Here is a 16,753-nt window from a genome sequence, read left to right as displayed (position 1 = left end):
TAGCAACTAATGGGACATTTTTTTCTCAGGAAAAATTTGGTACCCCCCCCCATGCTGTCGAGTGGCTTTGGGCCGGCCAGACAGTCCGACGCGGTTAAGGGGGAGGCGCGCAAAATGAAAACAATGAATGTTGAACTAGGCTGTCTGTCGCAAGCAGCTTCAAAAAGGGTAAGGTACAGATTGTTTACGAGGGTATCGGTCAAAAAAATGTCAAAATTTAAACTTGTTGAGGCTGCAGTCCTCAATCTCTGTCTCAATTTTCCTGAAATTGAGTAAAAACAAAAGAGAAAAAGAAGAATCGTTCAGAAATAACAAAGGAGAAAAACGTGTGAGCTCAAAAAAATCATGGCCAATAAAAATTAAAACTTCAGCTCCAAAAGCTGAGGCAACAGAGGGCTCTGTCTTCAGCGGATGTAACCATATCTTGCATTGTGGGGGGCCTCCCCTCAATCAAGAAAATAAATGAAAGAAAAGCAAACAAAAACAACCTTATCAGTAACACTATTTTCTTCCCCTTTGTTTGTTGTTTTCTCATAAAGGCCAAAGCAGTGTAAATAAATGAGCAACATAATGAATAAAAGCAAAGATAAATGATGGGCACACTTGATCTCATGTGGCAAACAGAAGGGTTCTGTGTGAAGTTCTGGTGGTCCTGTGTTTCTCATAGTTGTGAATGTGGGTGTGTGACTGTATGTCTGGTCTGTCTGCGTGTGAGAGAATAAATGAAAACAAAATAATCTAGTGCACAGTCAGAAGATAGAGGGGTTAGTATTGTGCGAAGGAGAAGCTTGTTGGCTATTTGCTAGTTGTCCCCCTCCATGCCAAAGTTCAAGGCTAAAGTGATTTAGCACTACCACCAAAGGCTGTGGTGGACTTCTTGTTGCTTGGTATCCTTGTGGCTTTTGAAACAGTGTCTTTTTGGTGAAGATTTCCAGCAGACGTGTGACCAGTCTGCAGTTGCTGCCCATCATTCAGGCAGTAGTCGTGGCGTTTAACTCGCAACTCATTGGTGGGGGGAGTGTCCACTCCGACGCCCACAGGTTCTCAGTCTTTGATGATGGGGCATTGGCATGCGGCCCATTCATAGACGATGAAGAGTTGACTTGGGACTGAGCGAGTTATTTCAGCATTGCTTTGCTGAATGGGAGTTGAGTCCTTGAGTCCTGAAAGGTCACACACCTTTGATTGTCCATTTCCTTCTGATGCTTGGTCCTTTGAATGATGTTGACATTCCATTAGCGTAAGAGTTGAAGGTGATTTCATTCTTTCATTGAAGATGTCGTTTCTTCAGGGGACAACCACAAAGCCAACAGAAACTAACAATTTAAATAATAAAAAATGATAATGATAATGATGGTAACAGTAATATTAAAATAAAATAAAATGAAATACTGTATTCATCTGTGTGTGTGTGTGTGTTGCCCATCAAACATGAAATCAAAATAAAATAAAAATAGTGTCTGTGTGTAATGGCACTATTCTGTAGGCACAGGAGAGGTGAGAAATCACAATGTTGTGTCACAAGTGTGTAGTGCACTAAACTGGCCAGTGAGGGGCGACACCTCTCTCTTGGGATGGGTGTGGCTGTGCGTGTGCGTGCGCCCGTGCGCGTGCCTGTGTGTGTGCTCTCTCTCTCTCCCTTTCTCTCTCTCTCTGTGTGTGTGTGTGTGTGTGTGTGTGTGTGTGTGTGTGTGTGTGTGTGTGTGTGTGTGTGGTCACACGTCCAAAAAAAAGAAAAACACAGCAGCGACGTGTGTGTGTTTGGCTCTCTGTCTTTCTCTCCCTTTCTCAAAAGCTGACACTCGTCCAAATGAAAGCATTAAAGCCAAGCCAAAGGGAGAAATCTGATTCCACGTTTAAACAAAATAAAAACAAAGATAAAAAAAAGTAAAACTCGCCTGAAAGCATGATCCGAGTTCACATCATACCAAGATTGTATATGCGTATGCATATATTATTTGTTTATTGGGTTGTTCATCTGTTTGATTCACAGAAACACAATTTAGGTTAGGTTCGGGGTTTTAATCTATTTTGCTTTCGGTACAGAGGTGAACTCAGATCATGACACCGCTGGGATGTTTTGGAAACTTTGGTTGCCCGTCTATCTATGGTCAGGACCTCACAGGCTGTGGGTGTCCGAACAAAACCAAAGTAAATAATGACCAGCCGTATTTTATGCCTAAACAAAATATCCGAGCCCGAAGAAAACCAGAGAGAACCTACAGCATTAAAAAGCATAGAACCTCAACCATTTGAGCCCTTCTCATGGCTATTCACTGCGTCAAAACACAGAACAGCTGAGGATCAAAATCAAAGCTCAAAGCTGAAAATCAATACAATGCTTGACTGGTTCCAAAAAAAAAATCAACACAGAGCGAATATATATATATGTAAATGAAAATTTATACATATATGTTTATAAAGGCAGCTTTACCTTAGTCCGAATTGGTGTTTGAGGTTCAACCGATGGTTCGTGTTCCAGTCTCTGTCCGAGGGCGGACCACCGCGGGCCAGCCCCGGGGCTTCAAATGTGTCGACCCAGTGCTGGTCCACGATCGACGCCCCACAGAGCAGAAGATGGATTCAGTTCGTCGACGCCAATTGTTACGGCAGAATTTACGGTTGACCTCATTTAGTGACATGATTCATTGCTCTGGTTGAATGATGGAATCCAGGAGAAGCATTGATGATTTTATATAAAAAGTTTATTCTATTGCTAAGTAAAAAGGTACAAGATGGAACAAAGTGAAACAAAATTAGCGTCCGTCCAGGCGGACGTCCGAAGGAAGTGCCGCGCCCCGCTCCAACAGTTTCAAAGCTTAAGCTTTTTATACAGATAAGAAAAGGTCCCAACAGTGAGAGACAAAAGGGAGGGAGTCAGATGCCCATAGTGGAAATGTTGGAGGATGATGAAGATGTTATGAGAAGGTTTGGCTCCAGTCTTTATCTGTCTTGATAAGTGTGTGCGTCAGTGTATGTCTGCATGTGAGCAGAGATTCTGGCCTTGGCAGAGACTGTGCTGCACTGAGAATAATACGATCTGTACTGTTTAATCAGATGTTCAAAAGTGTAATGAGTAATGGAGTCGTCATGTATTAAAACATGACAAATTGTACACATGAACATACATTTGACGATATGATGATGAATATAATAATTGACCATAACACTCAGCAATAGTAAAATACATTACCACCACCGGTCACCAAGCGCAAGGTCACTGATGCAAGCTAAGGTACCACTCAAGTAATCTAGCCAGTGTGTTGAGATAGCATTTTGTCTGAGTTTTCAAAAATTACTTATGACATGGTGACTCAACTCTCTGATGTATCCCTTTTCACAGTTTAATAAAATATTTTTTTTCAAACATTTCTACAGTCCATTTGTGCCAGAATAGCTCAGTTGGGAGAGCGTTAGACTGAAGATCTAAAGGTCCCTGGTTCGATCCCGGGTTGCGGCAGATATGCCATCGTTTTCTGCAAAAGAGTTGTGCTGATGACTCAGCAAAAGTAAAATGCATTAGCTACTAGTGTTGTGTTCAAGACCGCACTATCCGAGACCAGAATGCACCGAGAGCAAGACAAGACCAAGACTTTCGGGAGCCGAGACCAAGACCATAAACATTTTTTTTTCAATTTAAAAAAATATATAAATAAATAAAATTATGACATGGTTCAACAGTTAAATAACATCTCTCTTTAATTTTAGTTTATTTTAAATACATTTGACGGACAAAAAAGGTGCTTGCAAAAAATTAACTAAAATATTAAAACTACTACTACTACTGATAAATTCACAATTATTCTACATATTTGAAAACAAGATTTTTATGTCAGCTGAATGTACAGCAAGTGTTTAAAAGCATTTCTGCCAAGAAATAATGATTCTTGATTCTGATTCTTTCAGTTGTTCAGGTTTAACAGGTCACAGATTTCACAAGATAATTTTTTAGTTTGAAAAAGCCTTTACACAGGCCATTTTTATTAATTCACTTAGTTGATATAGTTTAATTTGGTTGCTGTAATGTAACTAGGATATTCAATTAACAAAGGTTTCCAACTGTAACTGTAAAAGTGAAACTTTCTGAAATAAAACTAAAAACAAGTTGTCATCAGTGTAAAAAACATAGAGCTACAGGTAGATGTGAAACTAAATAAAACAAACAAACCCTGGAACATTCATGTAACAAATTAATCAATAGTTCTTGTTGAGAATTATTATTATTATTCTGGAAACAGAAACTATAAAAATTAATTATATTGTGAACCTGTTTATATTGTGGGGAACATATTGTATACATACATGTAATTGGAGTCTAAAGACACAAAAAAAAACACCACTTTAAAAGATAATAGACTAATATAAGACCTCTTTATAGTTATTTGACTCATTCTGTGATGCGCGGCGATGACGCGCTGGTGACGACATAATCCAAGATGGCGGCGGCCCGGACTACAGCAGATATTATGTAATAAAACCTTAAAAGACATGGATATAATGAAAAGAGTGGATGGACAGATGCATAAACATTCAGACTTTCACACGGACACACAAGGACTTATTAAACACACACGGACCTCAGTACACACGGTAAAAGGAACAGGCTTCACCGCTCGGCTGGCACTAGGACCCAGAAGCAGAGTAAGTGCGTCACCTATCCATCCTTCACAGGCTGTAATATCATCAGTTTATCATTTTACCAGTTGTTAGAGCTACTGTCTTTACCAGGGAGATAATATTTATTACTGGTGATTGTTTTCTGGAGTTTTACTGGGATTTTTACCGGTGATTAGTTCATATCTACCTTCTGCTCCGCGGTCCAAACTGACACCGCAGCCACACACACACACACACACACACACACACACACACACACACACACACACACACACACACACACAGTCACATTAAGGAAGGTTGCGGTCATTATACGGGGTGGATTAAATAATGACTAAAGGATTGTTTTATCCCGTTCTTCTCCGTGTTATTATCACATTATAAAAAAGGTTAAAAATAGCAGGAATTAGTGCTGGTCTCGAACGGTCTTGACGGAAAATCCCGAGTCCGGGCAGCCCGAGTCCAAGACAAGACCGAGTCAAAATGCTTCAGAGACCGAGACAAGACCAAGACCTTTAAAATTTGGTCTCGAGACCGGTCTCGAGACCAAGACCGGTCTTGACCACCCCAACACTATTAGCTACCACCGGTCAACAAGCTCAAGTTCACTGATGCTAGCCAAGGAACCACTGAAGCAATCTAGCCAGTGAGTTGCGTTTCACTTGAGTTCTTAAAATTTACTCATGACACGGTAAATAATCTAATTGTGGTGTGCAATCTTATAGTTATTACAACATTTTTTATTTCATTTTTTAAATTTTTTTTAGATTTTTGTGCTGGAATAGCTCAATTAGGAGAGCTTTAGACTAAAGATCAAAGGCTCCCTGGTTAGATCCTGGGCTGCGGCAGATGTATGAATTTGTTTGGGTATATTGTTATGGAATTCTGTTGATGACTCAGCAATAGTAAAATACATTACCACCACCGGTCACCAAGCGCAAGGTCACTGATGCAAGCTAAGGTACCACTTAAGCTATCTAGCCAGTGTGTTGAGATAGCATTTTGGCAAAAGTAAAATGCATTCGCAAGCTTTAGTAACCAAGCTCACTGAAGCAATCCAGCCAGTGAGTTGAGTTGCATTTCGTCTGAGTTCTTAAAAATTACTCATGACACAGTAAATAATCAATTTGTGTTGTGCCATCTTATAGTTATTACAACATTTTTTTTAAAAAATTTTTTTTTTTGCATTTTTTTTAGATTTTTTTGCTGGAATAGCTCTGTTGGGAGAGCTTTAGACTAAAGATCAAAGGCTCCCTGGTTAGATCCTGGGCTACGGCAGATGAATGAAATTGTTTGGGTATATTGTTATGGAATTCTTTTGATGACTCAGAAAAAAGTAAAATAAATTAGCCACCACTGGTCAACAAGCTCAAGGTCACTGATGCAAGCTAAGGTACCAATCAAGTTATCTAGCCAGTGTGTTGAGATAGCATTTTGTCTGAGTTTTCAAAAATTACTTATGACACGGTGACTCAACTCTCTGATGTGTCCCTTTTCTCAGTTTAATAAAATATATTTTTTCAAACATTTCTACCATCCGTTTGTGCCGGAATAGCTCAGTTGGGAGAGCGTTAGACTGAAGATCTAAAGGTCCCTGGTTCGATCCCGGGTTGCGGCAGATATGCCATCGTTTTCTGCAAAAGAGTTGTGCTGATGACTCAGCAAAAGTAAAATGCATTAGCTACCACCGGTCAACAAGCTCAAGGTCACTGATGCTAGCCAAGGAACCACTGAAGCAATCTAGCCAGTGAGTTGCGTTTCGTCTGAGTTCTTAAAAATGACTCATGTCACGGTGAATAATCTATTTGTGGTGTGCCATCTTATAGTTATTACAACATTATTTATTGATTTCTTTTTGGATTTTTTTTTTTAGATTTTTGTGCTGGAATAGCTCTGTTGGGAGAGCTTTAGACTAAAGATCAAAGGCTCCCTGGTTAGATCCTGGGCTACGGCAGATGAATGAAATTGTTTGGGTATATTGTTATGGAATTCTTTTGATGACTCAGAAAAAAGTAAAATAAATTAGCCACCACCGGTCAACAAGCTGAAGGTCACTGATGCAAGCTAAGGTACCACTCAAGTAATCTAGCCAGTGTGTTGAGATAGCATTTTGTCTGAGTTTTCAAAAATTACTTATGACATGGTGACTCAACTCTCTGATGTATCCCTTTTCACAGTTTAATAAAATATTTTTTTTCAAACATTTCTACAGTCCATTTGTGCCAGAATAGCTCAGTTGGGAGAACGTTAGACTGAAGATCTAAAGGTCCCTGGTTCGATCCCGGGTTGCGGCAGATATGCCATCGTTTTCTGCAAAAGAGTTGTGCTGATGACTCAGCAAAAGTAAAATGCATTAGCTACCACCGGTCAACAAGCTCAAGTTCACTGATGCTAGCCAAGGAACCACTGAAGCAATCTAGCCAGTGAGTTGCGTTTCACCTGAGTTCTTAAAATTTACTCATGACACGGTAAATAATCTAATTGTGGTGTGCAATCTTATAGTTATTACAACATTTTTTATTTCATTTTTTAAATTTTTTTTTAGATTTTTGTGCTGGAATAGCTCAATTAGGAGAGCTTTAAAACTAAAGATCAAAAGCTCCCTGGTTAGATCCTGGGCTGCGGCAGATGTATGAATTTGTTTGGGTATATTGTTATGAAATTCTGTTGATGACTCAGCAATAGTAAAATACATTACCACCACCGGTCACCAAGCGCAAGGTCACTGATGCAAGCTAAGGTACCACTTAAGTTATCTAGCCAGTGTGTTGAGATAGCATTTTGGCAAAAGTAAAATGCATTAGCAAGCTTTAGTAACCAAGCTCACTGAAGCAATCCAGCCAGTGAGTTGAGTTGCATTTCGTCTGAGTTCTTAAAAATTACTCATGACACAGTGAATAATCAATTTGTGTTGTGCCATCTTATAGTTATTACAACATTTTTTTTTTTAAATTTTTTTTTTTGCATTTTTTTTAGATTTTTGTGCTGGAATAGCTCTGTTGGGAGAGCTTTAGACTAAAGATCAAAGGCTCCCTGGTTAGATCCTGGGCTACGGCAGATGAATGAAATTGTTTGGGTATATTGTTATGGAATTCTTTTGATGACTCAGAAAAAAGTAAAATAAATTAGCTACCACTGGTCAACAAGCTCAAGGTCACTGATGCAAGCTAAGGTACCACTCAAGTTATCTAGCCAGTGTGTTGAGATAGCATTTTGTCTGAGTTTTCAAAAATTACTTATGACACGGTGACTCAACTCTCTGATGTGTCCCTTTTCACAGTTTAATAAAATATTTTTTTTCAAACATTTCTACCGGCCGTTTGTGCCGGAATAGCTCAGTTGGGAGAGCGTTAGACTGAAGATCAAAAGGTCCCTGGTTCGATCCCGGGTTGTGGCAGATATGCCATCGTTTTCTACAAAAGAGTTGTGCTGATGACTCAGCAAAAGTAAAATGCATTAGCTACCACCGGTCAACAAGCTCACGGTCACTGATGCTAGCCAAGGAACCACTGAAGCAATCTAGCCAGTGAGTTGCGTTTCGTCTGAGTTCTTAAAAATTACTCATGACATGGTGAATAATCTATTTGTGGTGTGCAATCTTATAGTTATTACAACATTATTTATTTATTTATTTTTGGATTTTTTTTTATATATTTTTGTGCTGGAATAGCTCTGTTGGGAGAGCTTTAGACTAAAGATCAAAGGCTCCCTGGTTAGATCCTGGGCTACGGCAGATGTATGAATTTGTTTGGGTATATTGTTATGGAATTCTTTTGGTGACTCAGCAAAAGTAAAATATGTTAGCTACCACCGGTCACCAAGCTCAAGGTCACTGATGCAAGCTAAGGTATGGCTTAAGCTATCTAGCCAGTGTGTTGAGATAGCATTTTGGGAAAAGTAAAATATAATAAATAATGTTTATAGGGATATAATATTATTAGTTAAAGTAGTAATAGTAATAAAAGTAATGTTGTAATGATATTAACGGTAATAATTGCAATAACAAAATAATATAATAATGCACTAAAAACAATATTAATAATAAACAATTTTAAATAATTATAAGGTATTGTAATGATAATATAGCAATGCTAATAATACAATGAGAACACTAGTAACTATAATAAAAAATATTAATCATGAAAAAGAATATAATGGTATTTAAAAGAATAGCAATAACTTTCATACAATAACAATAACAAAATAATATAATGAAAATCCAGTAACTATAATACAATAAAAACAATAACAACATCAAATAATTAAGTAATAGCAATAATAATTAAAGCCACGAGCGGCGTCATAGGGTCCAATGAAGCGGCCGGGGGCAGTAACCCACGGTCACGTATACCACTGTTGGGGATTTGGGAATTGGCCTGGAGTTGTAAGCGTTTTCGTATAACGGCGTAGTTATGGCGAAGTATTTTCCTGTGTCATGATAGGCCCCTTCCACTTTTCACAGCCTGCTCTATTTGCCATAGCAATGTGCTTCCATCTAATAAGATTCATCCTACAGTGTTTTGAAGTCAACACGACATGTCGTCTTGCCGCTAGAGCTGCTGGCGTAGGACGGCCCAAGAAGCGGCGCCCTCTGAGAGCGCAAGGCATTGTGGGTGTTTTTGGTTATCGTTTGTTGTTTGGGGCTGTACGGTCATCATGTGTATCAAATATGAAGCACTTTGAACTTTGCATTCTGGAGTTGCAAGCGTTTTCGTATAACAGCGTAGTTATGGTGAAGGATTTTCCTGTGTGATTATAGGCCCCTCCCATTGGCCATGATGGGTAATTTGGTCATCGAGCATTGTTTATGGATGGACAATCATCGTGTGTATCAAATATGAAGCAGTTTGAACTTTGCATTGCATTCTGGAGTTGTAAGCGTTTTCGTATAACGGCGTAGTTATGGCAAAGGATTTTCCTGTGTGATTATAGGCCCCTCCCACTGGCCACAGTCTGTTGTTTCTTCAATAGGAATGTGCTCCCCTCTGTGTAGGTTCTTCCTACAGTGTTTTGAAGTCAACGCGACATATCGTCTCTCCGCTACAGCTGCTCGTGTAGGACGACCACAGAAGCGGCGCCCTCTGAGAACGCAAGGCATTGTGGGTAAATTGGTTATCGTTTGTTGTTTAGCTCTGGACAGTGATCGTGTGTATCAAATATGAAGCAGTTTGAACTTTGCAATCTAGAGTTATAAGCGTTTTCGTATAACGGCGTAGTTATGGCGAGGGATTTTTGTGTGTCATTATAGGCCCCTCCCACTGGCCATGATGGGTAATTTGGTCATCGAGCGTTGTTTATGGATGGACAATCATCGTGTGTATCAAATATGAAGCAGTTTGAACTTTGCATGGAAGCGTTATAAGCATTTTCCTATTATAGTGTGCTGATGGCGAAGGATTCTCCCGTGTCATTATAGGCCCCTCCCACTGATCACAGCCTGTTTTTTCTTCCATAGCAATTTGCTACCCTCTGTGTAGGTTCATCCTACAGTGTTTTGAAGTCAACACGACATATCGTCTACAGCTGCTCGTGTAGGACGACCACAGAAGCGGCGCCCTCTGAGAACGCAAGGCATTATGGGTAAATTGGTTCTCGAGTTTTGTTTATGGCTGTACGGTCATCATGTGTATCAAATATGAAGCAGTTTGAACTTTGCATTCTAGAGTTATAAGCTTTTTCCTAGAACGGCGTCCTGTAAATGCTAACCGTGTACATGACCTTAAATGACACCGGTCGAAAACACAAGGCATGATTGGAAATGTTTCAAAGCAGTGAAATTTGAAGCTGATCGAAGTTTGTGTGTCAGAGTTATGGAGATTTGGAATTTTTTGCGTACTAACGAAAATTAGCATTGCATTTTTGTGGCGGCGCCACAACCAAACCGTGACAGATACGAAAATTCTTTCGATAACTTTTCATCTTCAATGGGTCCTATGTGGTGTTTTTAGCGAATCGGATAAATCCCCTCAGACTAGTTCGCGCAAATGCGTTTCGAGGGCGAAACGCCATTTTTGACCTTTGACCCAAGATGGCTGACTTCCTGTTTGGTTTTGGGCGGGGTCACAATGTAACTTTTTGCTCATTCTGGGGCGAAGACTACGTTTGGCGATTTTCGTGCAAATCGGTCAGACCTGGCGGTCGTGTGGTTCCATCGTTTGTTTTGGCGGCGAAACACCGAATTATCAAATTTTTCGCCAGGCCTGAGGTGCGTGCAAATTTCGGTGAGTTTTCGGGCATTTTCAGGGGGTCGAATTAGCGATCAAAGGTAGGCGGGGTATAATAATAATAGGAAATAAAAGCGAAAACAATAGGTTCCTCTGTCCCATTCTGGGACATCGGACCCTAATAATACGATAGTAGTACAAATAGATAGAGATAGTATAATACTGTGTGTGTGTCTCTATTTTTATTTTTATTATAAATAAATAAATACTTTGTGTGTGTGTGTTCCCGTGAAATGTTTGAGACGCTGATAACCAAACTCCATAGACATTGTAGCGCCAATCAGAAAAGTAACAAAACTGCGCAAAACAAATCGTAAAGCTCCAAACTATTGAGAGTGAGGAGTCACGTGGTGAGTTGGGTTGTTTTTTGGGGGGGGTCTGAGCCCGTCAGCCATGATGGTGGTAGACGCCCCCAGAATTTCACGCATTTGCCAGAGCTTTACTTTTTGCGCATTTACATTTGCCAACAAAGATGATGGTGAACTTCTACAGCTCCATCATCATCAGTCCATCCTCTGCTCCTCCATCACCATTTGGTATGCTGCAGCTACGGCCAAGGACAAGGCCAGACTGCAGCGTATCATCCACTCTGCAGAGAAGGTCATCGGCTGCAATCTGCCCTCCCTCCAGGACCTGTATGCCTCCAGGATTTTGAGGCGTGCAGGAAAGATTGTGGCCGACCCCTCCCACCCCGGTCATAAACTGTTTCAATCTCTCCCTTCTGGTAGGAGGTTTCGGTCCATCAGGACCAGAACCTCTAGACACAAAAACAGCTTCTTTCCCTCTGCCACCATCCACATGAACACACCCCAAGTCACCCACTGTTTCTATTTCTTTTTGTTGTTTGTTTTGTGCACCAACCACCAAGTCAAATTCCTTGTACCGTCCTTAAAACTGTACATGGCAAATAAAACATTTCTGATTCTGATTCTGATTCTGAATACGACAAGGAAAAAGAAGAAAAGCAATGCAAAAAGAGAAGACGAAAGAAAAGGTACCTTACAGGGACAAACTGATACCAAGCGCAAAAAAGAGGTATTTGGAGAAGCTAGTGGACATTTGCAACATCGACCCGTACGAGCTACCTGCAGCGGAATGGCACAGAGACCTGGACCTTTTACCTCCGTGCACATACATGGACATCGTAAATTACCTAGTTTTTGGTGTAAGTTACTACACAATGCAGGAGTTCTAAAGCCAGAAGTCTCTGGAAAGTTACGCGACTTTCTGCTGCGGCTGGGTCCAGGACTTGGTCATCTACAAGCCTCCAGCTGGTGAAAACATAAGTCTCTGGTCTTTGGAGAGAGCAGATGTGTTTTTATTTGCTCCGATAACACGACCTTGGCTACAGCTGGCTACAGCTGAACAGCCTGAAAAATTGGGCCCAAGACTGAAGGAAAATGGTGAAAAAACCACAGGGAGGCCCTTCAGAACCCAATTTGGGTTTGAAAGAGGTCAAGGAGATGATACGCGAGGGTCTACAAAACCTATCTGCCGAGATAAAGTCGTTGGAAAAGACGCTGGAAAACTCACTGGAAAACCTACAAAGCGAAGCAAAGGTACTGAAAGAAAAGAATGAAAGAAATGCTGAAGAGATAAAATTGTTGAACGCCAGGGTTGAACAGCTGGAACAAAAGGAAAGAGAGAAAGATGTCATCATCACAGGCCTAAAGATAAAACCCAGGAGTTACGCGAGTGACGAAGAAACAAAATCGATTGAACAACAGGTCATTGACTACCTGGAGTCAAAGGACATTATCCTGAACCCTGACAACATCAACTCCTGCCATCTCCTGCCAAAGAAAAATGATAACAGAGCTGTAAAAATAACCTTCACGAATATGAAATTCAAAGGAGAACTACTGAAGCAAGGAAGAAAGCTGAAGGAAACGAAGGTTTTTATTAATGAAAGCCTGACAAAAAAAAATGCAAGCATCGCATGGAAGGCACGCCAAATAAAAAAAGGAGGAAAGATTTTTAAAGACGTGGACAAGGAACTGCAGAATTTACATCACACCACTGGGAGAACAGAACGGAAAACCAATCCTCATCAAAACGATGGAAGACGGGAAAATACGAAGGATCCACCTAAACAACAACATTACTGATGGTAATCATGGATATGGACCCAGATCTATATAAACACTGGAAACAAAACTCAGACTGTGATTATTTTACGGAGACTGAATTAAAGAAACCAAGAGTAAAAAAGGTCTGTCATTTATTCATTTCAATTGCTAGGTGGTGGGGTGATTAAGGATTACATTAAATTTAAATTCAAAGTGTTCATTGTCATATGTGCCGTTAGAAACACGTTTTCCTGTACAATGAAATGAATACCTTGCTTATGAACTAAGATATAATAATGTGTTCATACAAATTAAATCTAACAGTGGAAAATACAACACTGCCAATAGAACTAACAACAGCTGGATTAACCTTGATGTAGAGACAAAACAAGCTGCAAACTTGTGTGTCCAAAAGAGACATTCCTGAGTGGTGACACTATGGATGAAAAGGGAAAAAAACTTCCAAACACCTTCGAAAGAGGAACTATTCTTGCACTGGAGGAATGCTAACAACGTCTGGCAGGGAACAAGGCCAACATGAACAACGATAGAGAGGAGGAGGAAAAAAAAAAAGACAACACTGACTACAGATGAGAATACACAAAAAAGGACTGTTCAGAACAACTCAAGAATGTTTGACCAGAGAGACATGTAAACCCATGTAAATTTGCGATGGTAAAACAGGGGACGGGACCCAGATAAGCAAACTGCTTCTCTCGTCTCCTTTTTCGGCATGTACAAAAAAAAAAAAAAAAAAAACAATGTAAAAAAAAAAAAAAAAGTGAATGCAACCATGTCGGAAATAAACTGAATAAAAAAAAAAAAAAAAAAAAACAGCGTTGTACTGGCAAAAGTAAGTTTCTTCACATATGTGTTTTAGTGTGTCTGAGACAAAGGCACTACAGCGTCCACAATCACATAAGGTAACCTACACTTCCTAGCTTTAAGACACAACTACATAAAGACATTTTAAGAGAACGTTCCAGAGTGAAAATGCAGAGAACACACTCTCATCCAAGGGGGTGTGCGATCGAAAGTAAGGTCCTTTCTTCTAATTGCAGCCAACCAAGCAATCCGACGTCTCCTCGTCATGTCAGACACTTGCTCTCCTAGATGCTGTGTCCATTTCGGTAACCTGAAAAACTGTATCCCATTGTTCCTCCGTCTTCCATGGTTATCGTGGGAGGTATTGGAGCAGTTCTTAACGCAGCAGTGACTTCCAGGCATGGTCAAACAGTGCAGAATAGCAAGTACCTCCGCTACTACCGCGTTACAAACACATGTAAACAATCTGTTTTGTCGCGGGACTTATGCCAACATGGCGGCGGGGAGGATCGGGGGGAGGGGCTCTAGGCCGTGACGACAACTCCTCATTCTCAATATGAGTGAGTAAGTAAATTAAAGTATTATGCACAATTCGGCTGTCTTTTTTAAAAAAAACTAAAATAATTTTTTATCTTTTTTTTTTTTTTTTTTTTTTTTTTTTTTTTTTTTTTACCTTGTCTGCACATGCTTTCGAAGGTTAACACTACAAGAAGTGCAATCTTTTGACAGCAATGCATATTTTATTATTGCAATTAAATAAATTTATTTATTTCATTGCATAATTGTGACCGTCACCAGCCCTCCCTAGGGAAGGGTAAGAAATACTTTATTAAAGGGAGGATGTAAAAAAGAGAGGGCAGTGTTACACCAAGGTGAGGGGTTGGAGGGGGGTGGGGAAGTTAACAGGGAAGAGGGATACAAGATAGGATATGGAATGGGTGAGGAATAGTTTTAAGTGATGCGATGTGAAATTGTGGTTGTGTATATTGTGTTTATTGTTGTGTTGTCAAGCCAGTTTGGTGACCAGTGTGTGGTTAGGAATAATGGTGGTGGCTGTGAACAGAGGAAGAGGTGAGTGGAAATTCCATAAAACAGGTATTTGGAACAACGTGTCTAAGGTTGAGCCCAGTATGAGTGTTATCCCACAGCCCAAGGCCAGTGCATCCATGACAATGTATTTCCAAGTACCGCCACTGCAAAACCCAAGAGCCGCCCCCGGGCCCGAAGAAGCAGTCAGGCCAGCAGCAAGAGCAGGCAGCCTAAGGGCCCCCGGCGACCACCCCACGGCCAAGCAGTCCCCCGAACGCCCCCAAGATCCCAAGCCGAGAGGCAGCCATCGCCCCCCCAAACACCCGAGAAAGCCCCAAGGAGCCAAGGACCCAGCGCACCACGCCACCGATCCCACCCCCAACCCCCAGACCCCCCACCCCATCGACCCCCCCGCCCCCCCAACCCCACCCCCGCGCCAGCCCCCCGAGGGGAGGGCCCAGAGAACTCCCTGCCCGAGGCCCCAGCGGAGGAGCCGAAGCCCACACCCAGCAGACGACCAGAACCGCGCCGAACAGGCAGCCAGTGGGCACCTGCCGGCGAGCCCAGAGCCAGCAGGAGCCCGACCCCAGGCCAAGAAGGACCCGGAACGGATGCAGCACCAGGAGCAGCCCGCCCAGGGAGGACGACCACACCCCAAGCCGCATAAGGCACCAGGGGGCCGCTGGGAGTCTCCCCGCCGGCCCCCAGGCACCCCAACCTAGCCCCCCACGGCGCCCAGATCACCCTTCCCTGATGCCGCCCGCGCCACGAGCTTCAGTTCTTTTTTTTTTTTTTTTAAAGCCAGGGCCCCCTCCAAGGCCAAGCCAGACCGCCCCGCGGATGTGGCCCCCTATTCCGGCCCCCGACACCCTACCTCACGGGGCACTGCCCAAGCGGGGCCGTACCAGTAGGTACGCAAGGGCGCGGCACGCGACACCCGCCCCGAAAGACCCCCGCCAGGACCGGCCCGGCCAGCAGGCCAAGCACCCGGGCCCCAGGAGCACCCCCCGGGACCAGGACCCCCCAAAGGCAAGCCCCCGGGCAAGCCCCCCGGGACGCATCCCCCACCCCAGCCCGGGACCCGGCCACGCCCAGCAGGACCGCACAGCCCCGGACAGCCCCACGGCCAGCAGCCCAGGGCCCGCCGCCCCCCCCGGACAGCGCCAGCCACGGAGCAGCGCGCCCCCGCCGGCCCGCGAGCAACCGGCTATCCCCACCGCGGGGGACGGAGGCACCCAACGGCACACATTCAAGTGCGGGACAGCAGCCCCCAGCCAAAGATGCCCCGGACCCACCCACCAGTCCGCAAACGGCAGGACAGACCCACCAGGAGGCCGACAGCAACCTCCACCACCGGAACAGCTAGCGCCGCCCCCCAGTAAACAGCATCACCCCCGAGGCGCCAAGCAACCCCGCCCCAACCCCCGCGAGGACACCAGCACCCCCCCAGCACAACCCACCCCCAAACCGGCGAGGCAGGCCGCCCCGGGCCCGCACACCGCGGGGCCCGCCCCCAGGCCACCAGGAGACAAAGCAAGCACCAAGCCACACCCAAGGGGGAGAGGCAACCCCCGCGCCCCACCCGCCGACACAGCCGGAAAGACCCCGCAAGGAGAGCCCCCGGCAAAGCCCCCCCGAGACCCACCGCCACGCCCGACCGCACCATCTTGATGTGCTTTTACTCTATGCAGTGGCCCAGCATCAACAGAGGGGCCAGGCCCCCACCGGAGAGGCCCAAATATGTGTACCAACCCACCACCCTGTTATGGTGCCTCTCCATTCCCCAATGGAGAGGCACTTCCCGATCCCCTGTGTGAATGTGTGTGTTTGGTGAATGTATGGGGTGTAATTAAAAGAAGGGGGATGGAGGGGAGCGGTGCTCCCCCTCCAGCCTCTGTGGATTTATGTGTATGTGGTGTAATAGGCCGGAGGGTGTAAATGATGATACACCCTCCGGGGGGTGACATGTTGAGATGCGATTAAAATTGG

The 16,753-nt window shown here is 43.3% G+C and overlaps 4 non-coding genes across 4 annotated transcripts; all 4 read left to right on the top strand.

Annotated features, from left to right (window-relative positions):
* Positions 1–3,387: 3,387 nt before the first annotated feature.
* trnaf-gaa (transfer RNA phenylalanine (anticodon GAA)) lies at positions 3,388–3,460 on the top strand. Its single transcript has one exon. It is a non-coding gene; the product is annotated as a tRNA-Phe (tRNA).
* A 2,702-nt stretch (positions 3,461–6,162) lies between these two features.
* On the top strand, positions 6,163–6,235 carry trnaf-gaa (transfer RNA phenylalanine (anticodon GAA)). The gene has a single exon. It is a non-coding gene; the product is annotated as a tRNA-Phe (tRNA).
* A 603-nt stretch (positions 6,236–6,838) lies between these two features.
* trnaf-gaa (transfer RNA phenylalanine (anticodon GAA)) lies at positions 6,839–6,911 on the top strand. Its single transcript has one exon. It is a non-coding gene; the product is annotated as a tRNA-Phe (tRNA).
* Positions 6,912–7,941: 1,030 nt separating this feature from the next.
* trnaf-gaa (transfer RNA phenylalanine (anticodon GAA)) lies at positions 7,942–8,014 on the top strand. The gene has a single exon. It is a non-coding gene; the product is annotated as a tRNA-Phe (tRNA).
* The last annotated feature ends 8,739 nt before the right edge of the window (positions 8,015–16,753 follow it).

Source organism: Gouania willdenowi, chromosome 1 (genome assembly GCF_900634775.1).
Source record: "Gouania willdenowi chromosome 1, fGouWil2.1, whole genome shotgun sequence".
Lineage (NCBI taxonomy): Eukaryota > Metazoa > Chordata > Actinopteri > Blenniiformes > Gobiesocidae > Gouania > Gouania willdenowi.
The sequence above is the reverse complement of the archived record's forward strand: the minus strand, read 5'-3'. Positions and strand labels throughout refer to the sequence as shown.